The sequence below is a fragment of the Calliopsis andreniformis genome, chromosome 1 (genome assembly GCF_051401765.1).
Source record: "Calliopsis andreniformis isolate RMS-2024a chromosome 1, iyCalAndr_principal, whole genome shotgun sequence".
Classification (NCBI taxonomy): domain Eukaryota; kingdom Metazoa; phylum Arthropoda; class Insecta; order Hymenoptera; family Andrenidae; genus Calliopsis; species Calliopsis andreniformis.
In genome coordinates this window covers 6186947-6196854 of record NC_135062.1, presented here as the reverse complement: position 1 = coordinate 6196854, position 9908 = coordinate 6186947, and positions in this window count along the sequence as shown.

Sequence of the window (9908 nt, the reverse complement as noted above, 5' to 3'; positions counted from 1 at the left end):
TTCTGTTGGTGACTGGTAAAAATTCAGAAGAGGACCACTTCTGAAGCATTGAATCATTTTTATTCGGCGTCGATTTTTCAAAGAACAACACAGACCATGTTGTCACTATCCACTAACACAAACACCAAATTCAACTCCCATGAAGTTTCCAACCTTTTTATGCTACAATATAATCAAGATATAACCACAGCCACACGCATTTAGAAAATACATATGTATATGTAAGTACGTACATATGTACGACACAAGCAGATGCTCAAGCTTTTGATTATCAGCCTCATCTTCACAAATATGAACAATGACTCATGTATTCGTTCATATATAGTCTTAGAAATATAATCAGTAGTGAAAACTACTATGGCGTATTTTTCTTCTTATCTTTTCCATTTCTAATTTTTATGATTAACTTCTGACTGTTGACATGGAATCTGGTAACTTTATCTGATATATTTTTATTATTGCTCGCTATGAAAGGTGAAAATATATGCCACACCCCGTTCTATATTATAACTAATATGATATGAATCAAAGTTTTCGTATCTTAAAATTGGGTGTCCATAGTTGAGAGTTAATTCTACTCCATTTCCCTTAACCTTTATCCTGCATCATAAACTCCTTTAACCATTCCTAAAAAATATATCACACTCTAACAGTGTAAGACTGAAATTTAACAGCACGTAGACTAAACTCGAGCCGTACAGTGAACGAATATGCAGCGAAAGGTGTTTAACTACAATAATTCTTCGTGAACAAGTTTGTGACTCACTGCATCTACATGCAACTCAACTACACGCTAAATAAAAAACAAAAGGAGGAGAAAGGTGGGAAACAGATTAAAGTAGAACATCTTTTCTAACCTTAAAGTGGTACATTGGTCTAACAAGACGTCCTCAAGGAGGAAGGGAAGTAGGAGCAAGGAGTTTGACCGACCTTTCTCAAACTTAGGCGCCCATCGAGAAAGGCGAGCAAGGGTCTTTTAATGGAGACGAGAACGACGAAGGAAGGGCGAAGAAGTGGAAGGAAGAGACGCGATTTCGCGGTGGATCGTTTGCTTTTTGCCCGTCTGAGATGTCGCCGGCAAATGTGCGAAGAAGGCTTCTCTTCTCGCGCCGTTTTGCGCCTAATTGAAAGCGACAGTGACCCACTTACACCACCTATGCCACAGATTCTTTTTCTTCCTGAGACGCCGGACGCGGCGGCTGCAAAAAGGCTCTGTCGACTATTATTCTTGGTATTCGTCGTCGATGAGCCTCAGTTCGTCGACTTTTCGACCTTTTCGTCAACCACATGTGGGTTCCCCGCTCCGCTGGACTCAGGAAGTGACGAACTGTTCTGAGGAATGTGGGAATTTGGAGAATTTCCTGCGCTGAAGAACGAAAGAGTTAAGGAAGTCGAATGAAGAGAACGAAGTGGTCGAAGAACTGAAACGTGATTCAATATCAAGAGTAATTTAAAAGAACTGAATCCTTTTTTATGCATAAGATCTGTAATAACTATAATACTACTTTTAATTACTTTCAAATAAACTTTTTGTTGCATTTATTATATGTTGTTAATGTAAAATTTATATAGTTCCTATATTTACCTCAAAAATTAATTCTAACTGCGTATGATAATGACAATTAAGTTGATTTGTGCAATCTATTTGATAAGAATCGATGGTTCTTATACTAATACAGGTATTATAAACACTATAAACATAACTCTAATAGACACAACTCTATTGTCAGAAGACACGGTCTTCCATTTATGCTGTATACAATTACATTTACACGTATAATTAAGTAATTATGGCAGTAACAAAGAACAATTTTCACAAGAGACTATTGTCAGTCGAGAGATTAGGTAAAGCACGAAGGAGAATTTCACGGACTGGATACACAGATTCGGATGAAACCTCAAATGAAACAACCGTGAGTCCTATTAACCCCTGAAGTACATAGTCCTTGGTCAACGAAGCCACAGATAGAGTCTATTTCTCTGAGGCCAGAATAAGAACAACAGCTATTGGCATTAGATCTACCACAATTAGCAACAGTGTAACTACAGCTGATGCAAACACTTATTCCGTAATCCTACTACGACTGAAGGTTTCACTGGTCTAATTCTGAGTGAACAAAGAAATAATTAGTTTCTGAGAAAAGAGAATTCGTGGCTTATTATAATAATTCATATGTAAGTGTAGTAACTTTACTAATTTCATTTTATTTCGGTTTATTTCCATATCAAATTCCATATCAAATTTTTTATTTCCAGTCGAAGTATTCATCTTTTCTATATTAGTTTATATGTATAAAATGGTTCTTAATTACAGATTTCATTCTAACTCGAAGACATTCTTAGCACAATTAATAAACGCTCTCAAATCTTTTCAAGACACCCTATCATTAAAAGCGCACATACTGTTTCAAAATGAACTCCTTGTTTTATAATAAAGATAGTACAAGAGTTTCTCATGCCTCAATATTATTCCTCATATTATTACATCACGTTTATAAACTTGATGATAAAGTGAATTTAACCCATTAAGAATGTGTGTATGCGTCACCATCGACACTGTCACTTAACATATGTAGAGATACAAATGTATATAGGATGTTCTACCTAACTGTAACCACGAAATTTCAATATAATTTGTAAATTTTACAAGATACAGTATAGAACAAAAGTTGTAGTATATTTAATTCTTGATTAACAAGATTTCTGTAACAAAATTTCTCGTAAAGAAAAGCATTAGTGTTCTTCACTACCTTATTCACTGATTTTAACGTCTAAATTTGATTACTGTCTAAGCAGACAACTTAGAAAACTCTAAGTTGAAATTCCTAAAGAGACATAACATTGGCTACATTGAAGAAATCCAAAACAATGTAATGTGTTTTTTGAATAGTACACCGAAAACTGATCTCCATTTCTATGGAGATGTAGAAGCTATGTGACCAAGTCGGTGAATAGAATTAGAATAGAAAGGAAGAAAATTATTTTTTTCACAGTCTAACTTTTTAAGAACCTAGTTTTAAAACTTCGTAGAAGCACTGAATATAGTGTCAATAACCCTACATGTATGTAGAAACCTTTCCAAATATGTGTTTGCTAACGACAGTAGGTTTAAATGCCGTCATCCAAAAGGTTAAAAGCCTCTTCACAGTCATTGACCCATTATTTCATCTATTAACAAGTATGCAATTAGTAGCCAACTATTATACTTCTGCTATTTAAGTTAGCCTCGAAGTCCGCAACCTAAGAAAAGTTACAAAGAATTTATTTAAAATTTCTACTAATTATCTAACCAGAATATCACAAGACTACCATAAGACTACCGCAAGACTTTCCACCTTGAATACACGAATGCATATTACACGAACAAGGAGCTACCTTAAGCAACTGTATGATCTATTTAGCTACAGAGAAGGTATTACGCAGAGACTAATCCATCAGTCTCGTTTATCCTTTTTGCCAAGCCATATACGCTACCCTGCTATCATCCTCGAGCCTCGTTTTGCTAATATTCGTATTTCGCAGTCAATTTGCGTTATGCGCCTCGGTAAAATCAATCATCCGAGTCTTCAATTTCCTATAGTTTACTTTCACGGGCTTGCACCACACGACTTCTCGAGCGGCCGATTAATGAGCCCAACACGATCTTTTCTCGTTGAAACTGGCACCAGGGCGTCTTTTCGTAACGCTGGTTTCCAGTTTCCCGGGGAATAAAAATCCAAAATTCTCGTCCAGGGGAGCGGGGTAGAAGTATCTCTCGTGATCCAAGGAACGATGGTATCCGGCGTGTACACGTCCCGAGGGTAATTACTATCGGGCCCAGGGATAGGGAAGAGCAGCCCGAGGAGGCCAGAGGATCCGCTGACTTATTATTTCTTAGTGATTTTCTGAATTGCGCCAAGCACGAACGCGAGCAATGTCTTCGTGACGTAAACGAGATAATGGGGCCCAGTCTCCGCGTACCCACGATGTAGACATAATGACGACGGCCTATAGGATTATAGTTTGGCCAGCAACTCTCAACTTCGCGTCGAACCGGCGCGGCGTCTTTTTCGATTGCAACGGGCCCCCATGCCCTCTGCACGGGCAATTTCGCGCGTTTCGCCAGAGATACACGAATTCAGATACGCGCCGACGGCAATTAGCCCGTCTAGCGTGATTACGACTGGGCGATCAAATTGAATCGAGGACTCGGCAATTACGGGCAAATATAATAGGCGTGCTCGCGGCCGCTGGCCCCGAGCGTAATTACACGGGAGGGGAAAACGGGCCACTCTGCTCTTTTGTTATCTCAATTTTCAGTTGTCGGTCCCACTCAACGCGAATCGATTTTATCTAAGCATTCGCGGCCCGCGATTGCTCGCCTCGCGAAACGGTGTCGGCTTTGATGGGGTCTTCAGGTGAAAGAGCTTTATACGAGAGATCGTTAACTGTCAATTGTATGCTTTATTTTTTGATAAAGTTGTGTATAGGAAGAGTCTCAACTTTTATGCTTATGACGGTTAAGTAAATGTTTAGACACTTGGCAATTCTTTTTAAAATCATATCGTATGAAAGTGCTTTTGTCGGATTTGAAGGTCATGCTTTCACAGATTACTGCTATCCTTTTTGTTCAAATAAAGTGTAGAAAAATATTAAATTCTCAGGACTAGTTAGTTCACTCACGAAAGGAACATGGAAGAGTTATCACTAACACCTTTAGCAAAAGTATGACTTCGAAATAACCAATTTTATTGCTTGCAATTAGAACAATAAATGCCCAATGACCCTTTAATGAAGTAAAAATGCTCCCACGAAAATTGATTAGAAAATGATACATTACAGACGTTATGAATGGTAACTCATCTACTAGTAATATAAGTCATTTCTTGAGTGTTATTTAATAACTACTTACAGCTAATATTTTGCAAAAATAATTTTTCTATCAGTAATAACCAGTATAAACATTTTCAAAAATATTTTACGAATGACTATTATTGGCGACAAAAATTGGTTTTGATTACTGGTAACCATTATCGACGACGGGAATTTTATTTTGGTTTCCAAAAACTATTATCGATGATGGGGAACTTTATTTTGTTACCGGTAACCTATGTATATTGACAGCAACAAATTTTGTTGGGAACTTTTAACCATCGTGAAAGGTATTCTCACTTCAATTCATTGGTAACCAAAGACATTTCCCGACACCACTGCAGCTTATTGGTAACAATAGCAACTGATAATAGTTACTGATAACCAAAAAGATTTAATAATTTATAATAGTTGTTCACAAACAAAATCATTTAATCACAAGTTTTTAAATTACAATTATTACAGTGTAGTCTCTGGTTTATATTTTATACACCAGTAAAGCTTCATTAACATCAACGAAAATGATGTCACGGATGCTCCTTGTTAGCGCTATGTAGTTGTGCCTCAATTACTTCATAGTGAAGTGTAAGCGAAGTTTCATTCTCATGAATGACCTTGAACTTAGAGTGTTTAATTAGTGAAACTATCAAGCTATACACTTATGTAACATTATCACACTGTCACTGCATATAAACTATCATACATGAATGGGACATACTTTCACTTTACATTACTTGTATACACGTGTTGTGTTAACAATCATTTATACAATCATTATTAATATTCTTTTAAGCGAATATACAACTTTTAGTGGTACCTATTAAAACAAAGAAAATACTTATATTAATGAAACAGTAGATTAAAATCCCTCTTTCAGCATAGAGACTATTATGAAATAATACCTAATAAAGACTTCGACGAACATCGCGTGCCAAACAACACGTTAGTAAATATAACATAAACAGTTACACTAAATGGAAGAAAGTAATAGTAAATAATTATATATATTGTTACATATTTACGATTTAAGTCTTCTTAAGAACATCAAGGCTATATTTTAAAATTTATTCTTTTTGTACTAAGTTTCCATTTCTAGTATTTTTAGTATTTTTATGTTTCAAATGTACCTGTTTTTTTAAAGAAACATTAAAACATATCTATATTAAATGAAATCATTTTATTATATAACCGAAATCGGCTTTCATTTTCTGCATAAACAATCATTTATATTAAACAGACTGAATTTGAGGGAGGGCAGAAAGAGGATCCGAATTTGGAGCGTATTTTCATAACTTTTTACACGGATTCTGTCAAACCTATATTTTAAGCAGCTAACGATCTTTGCCACTTCGATATGCGTCAGTTCGTGACTTCGGTATCTCTCCTCTACGAATTCACCTAAACATATGACCTTCCTCCTGTGACACGATAAGGAAGACACACCAAAAATCGTGAACGCAATTCCAAGAGCAGGCATATCTCTCAAGATCACAGGTCCAAGGACATTCACGATTTCATCGATAAAGTCTGTCGACCTGTGGCCACCCCAAGAAGCGAGGGCTAGGTGAACGCAGCGGGAAAGGGGAGGCGGAGAAGGGTGGCACCGAAAGACACACGGAACTTGGGAAAAAGATAAGTACCTGTCGGAGCACGGCTTTTCCCTTTGGTCTGCCATTAGAGCAATTTGAACGTCTCTTCGACGCCGCGGCGGCAAAAACGTCCGGCGAGTTGTTGCGCTAGACTGAAGAATGATCGGAGAGGCGCCGAACCGCTTCACCCTCTTCGCCCCCCTGACTTTCAATCTTTTACTCCTCTTTCCCTCTCTGCCTTGTCCTAGGTCTACCTTCCTCGTCGCACACCTGAAGGAACCCTGTCTACGGTCCCAATACGCTCAGAAGCGACGTTCTTCGCTCTTTCTCTACCTTTCTCTTGCTTTCCTCTTCCTTCATTCCTCCTCTCGTTCATCCAGGATTCGTTAGATTTACCCGGGGATTATGTTTCGTGCTATTATAGCTTTCTCAGAGTGAGTAACACCCCTACTTCTTTTCTTCGTTCCCCACCGATCTCGCTTTGACACTGTCCACCTCTTCGTCTTCCATAGCCTTCCCCCTCTGTCTCCCTGAGCACAGTTGCGTACAAGCATCATCGTTTCTTCTGCCCACGAGGAGGCCCGACGGCGCTGATTGATAAAATAGTTGGCTCGTCAGCGTTGAGTGCCGAATAATTGGTTTGTCAGTCAAAGGTGATCGCGTGAAAAGATAATGCCTGTTAACAGGAACTGCTGCGACGTAGTTAGTGTGTCGCTTTTTCGTCAGCGGTTCGATGGAGACGATTTTCTGTATCGGAAATCGAGATTTTTATGGATTTCGTAGCATACAATGAACAATGAATTGAAAATGAGAAGTTTAGGGTGATTGGAACAACAAAGGTTTAGATTTCAAATTTGTTGGTTCTTGTCTTTTTTGGAGCTTATTGTTGATGTTGGATATTATTGTCGTCTCTGTTTTGTAAATTGTTAATAACATATGTATGTAGATAGAAACTAAGGTGCATATAAAAGAGGTAAAATAATATCTTGTGTTCTAATACAACTACATTGAAAATTTTTAGCCAGTTGACTGATCGTGCATATTGTTAATTCAGGACTGAATTGTTCTGCTCAGTTCCTTTAATCGTTATTGATATTCTTCATAAGATTGGAACTGTTTACATGATAATAAACACGTTAAGGATCTTGCAAAACACACTATAATTAAAAAAAAAACTAAAAAGACTAAGTAAATAATGAATACTAATAACACGATTGCATCGAACACGCTTGATACAAAAAATCGAACAAATCATTATTGCCAACTGTAATTATTATCACAAGTAACTGTATCTACTGGTTCAATTCAAATTAAATCTGATATCTGAATTTTAAAAAGAAAATGACAACATTCAAAAGATGAAATCAATACTTCTCATCCATTTTGAAATACTATCATTTATAAAAAAAAAATAAATGAAAACATAAAAAATCTGCATTTGATTTTAGGTCATATTCACAATAACCACGTTTATTTAGATTAATGACTTGTTCAGTTCAGTCGCACTCCAAAGAAAATTAAATATTTTGATCATTATACCATAATATTAATAAAAATATATAGGAAACTAAAAGATGATTGAATGTGAGACCATGATGCATGGGAAGAAGTTTACAACGCGAAATTGTAGGACTTAGTGACAGTTAACAGATATATGCAAATTTTGACACTATAATCTTGCCTACTCACTTGCTCGAATTGGGTTAATAAACAATCTATTTTATGGATGCGACCACACTATTGTATGGAATCATATTTGGCAAAATCCTGTATTTGTTGAGAGAAAAATCAAACTAATTAACAAACTACTAAAACTAATTGTGAATTTCTTTTTTCACTATTATTCAATATCTCACTCTACAATTTAACATCTCTCCGTAATTTACATCTAACAGTTCAAGAAAATAATGTAGTTGTAAACGTATGATATAAATAACATTTAAATAGAAAAGAACTCCAAGAAATAATGTAAAAGAAGTAACCTAACGTCTGAATCACCTGATGAGAATCGCCAGTTCACGATTCACTTCGTAGCAACACCTACATCTGTACATTCCGACCATAACAGAGTTGCTCAGACTCCACATTCTGTACGTCATCATTCAGGCCGGTTCGGCCAATATCATGTCTTCTCACGCAATCATTTTTAACAGCGGCAAAACAGTGACACAGAGGGAAGCGGAGCGTAGAAGGAGAAAGGCAGTGGAACAGCGTATCTCGGCGATTTTGAGGAGTACAAACATCAATTTCGGTCCCGGGGGCGTGCAACGCGGGACGCAAAAAGAAAATCCCGAAACGGACATGGATCTCTACGTGGGGATCAGGTATATCCTGGAACAGGCCAGGAGCTATCCGTCTCGGTCCCTCTGCAGAATGTTCGAAGATATATTATGGCCGAAGAGAGGGTGGTAACACTTGTTTGATTCAATTCCAGGAACACGCTCCGAGGCGCCCGTTCAATTTTTCTTCCGTCAGGGAACTCCCGCCTCTGTGTATGTAAGTGTATACGTGTACAATCCGCCCCTTTCGCGGGTTATGACACGAATTCTGAAGTCATTACAGGGATGTGATAAGAATACAGTAGCCGTTAAATAAATCCGCGGAGTAATTGATCGACCTTGATTGCTGGGAATAACCATTTCTCTCTGCCGCTTCTGTGGTGGGCCGACGAGAAATGTTCCATTAAGCGAATGTATCTCGTGCTCGTTCCATTTTCGGAGATCGATTGAACTGTTTCGAGGAGTCTTGTTGGAGAAGCAATTTTTCAGAGAAGTAATCGATGAACGGAGTTAACAGGCAGGTGAGGTTAAGTTCTAAGAGTGACAGATAGGGAGTTTAGAGGAGGATATTTTGGAGACATGGATATTAGAATGTAATCAACAAATTAAAATTATGTCACTTCTGGTAGTGAACAAAATCTCACTTTGGTTTTTCATTGCGTCTGTAAAAAATAGTCTCTGTAAGAACAATGTTCGAGTTGCCGCAAAAGGTAATAATCTTTCGTTTTCTTAAATATATAAGGTGTCCTATAACATATGAAAGCTGCTTTAGAAATGGATTCAACATAGTAACAAAAAGATTCACATAAACTTGTCTCATTTATTTTCGTTTTCAATTATAACAAGTTCTGTGTCACAATAACTGTGAATTACGGATGTAGTAGACAAAACTAATGCTCGACGTTTTATGTACAACTTTTTTTAATGCTGTAAACATTTCTTCTTACAATTAGTATCTTAAGTATGAATCATCTAACACTAGGTATGAGCAGCATTTCTTATTTCTTAATTAAAATAACTTCTCATTTCCATTTGACATACGACGTGTTGGAATAATTTAACATTTAATGCTCTAATTACACATACGTAAGATACTAAAAGGAAGTGTTTACAGATTTAGACTACAAGGTTGTACGTAAGATATCGAGCTCTGTTTGTAAATACTTGAACAGAATTAGCTCAACTAACA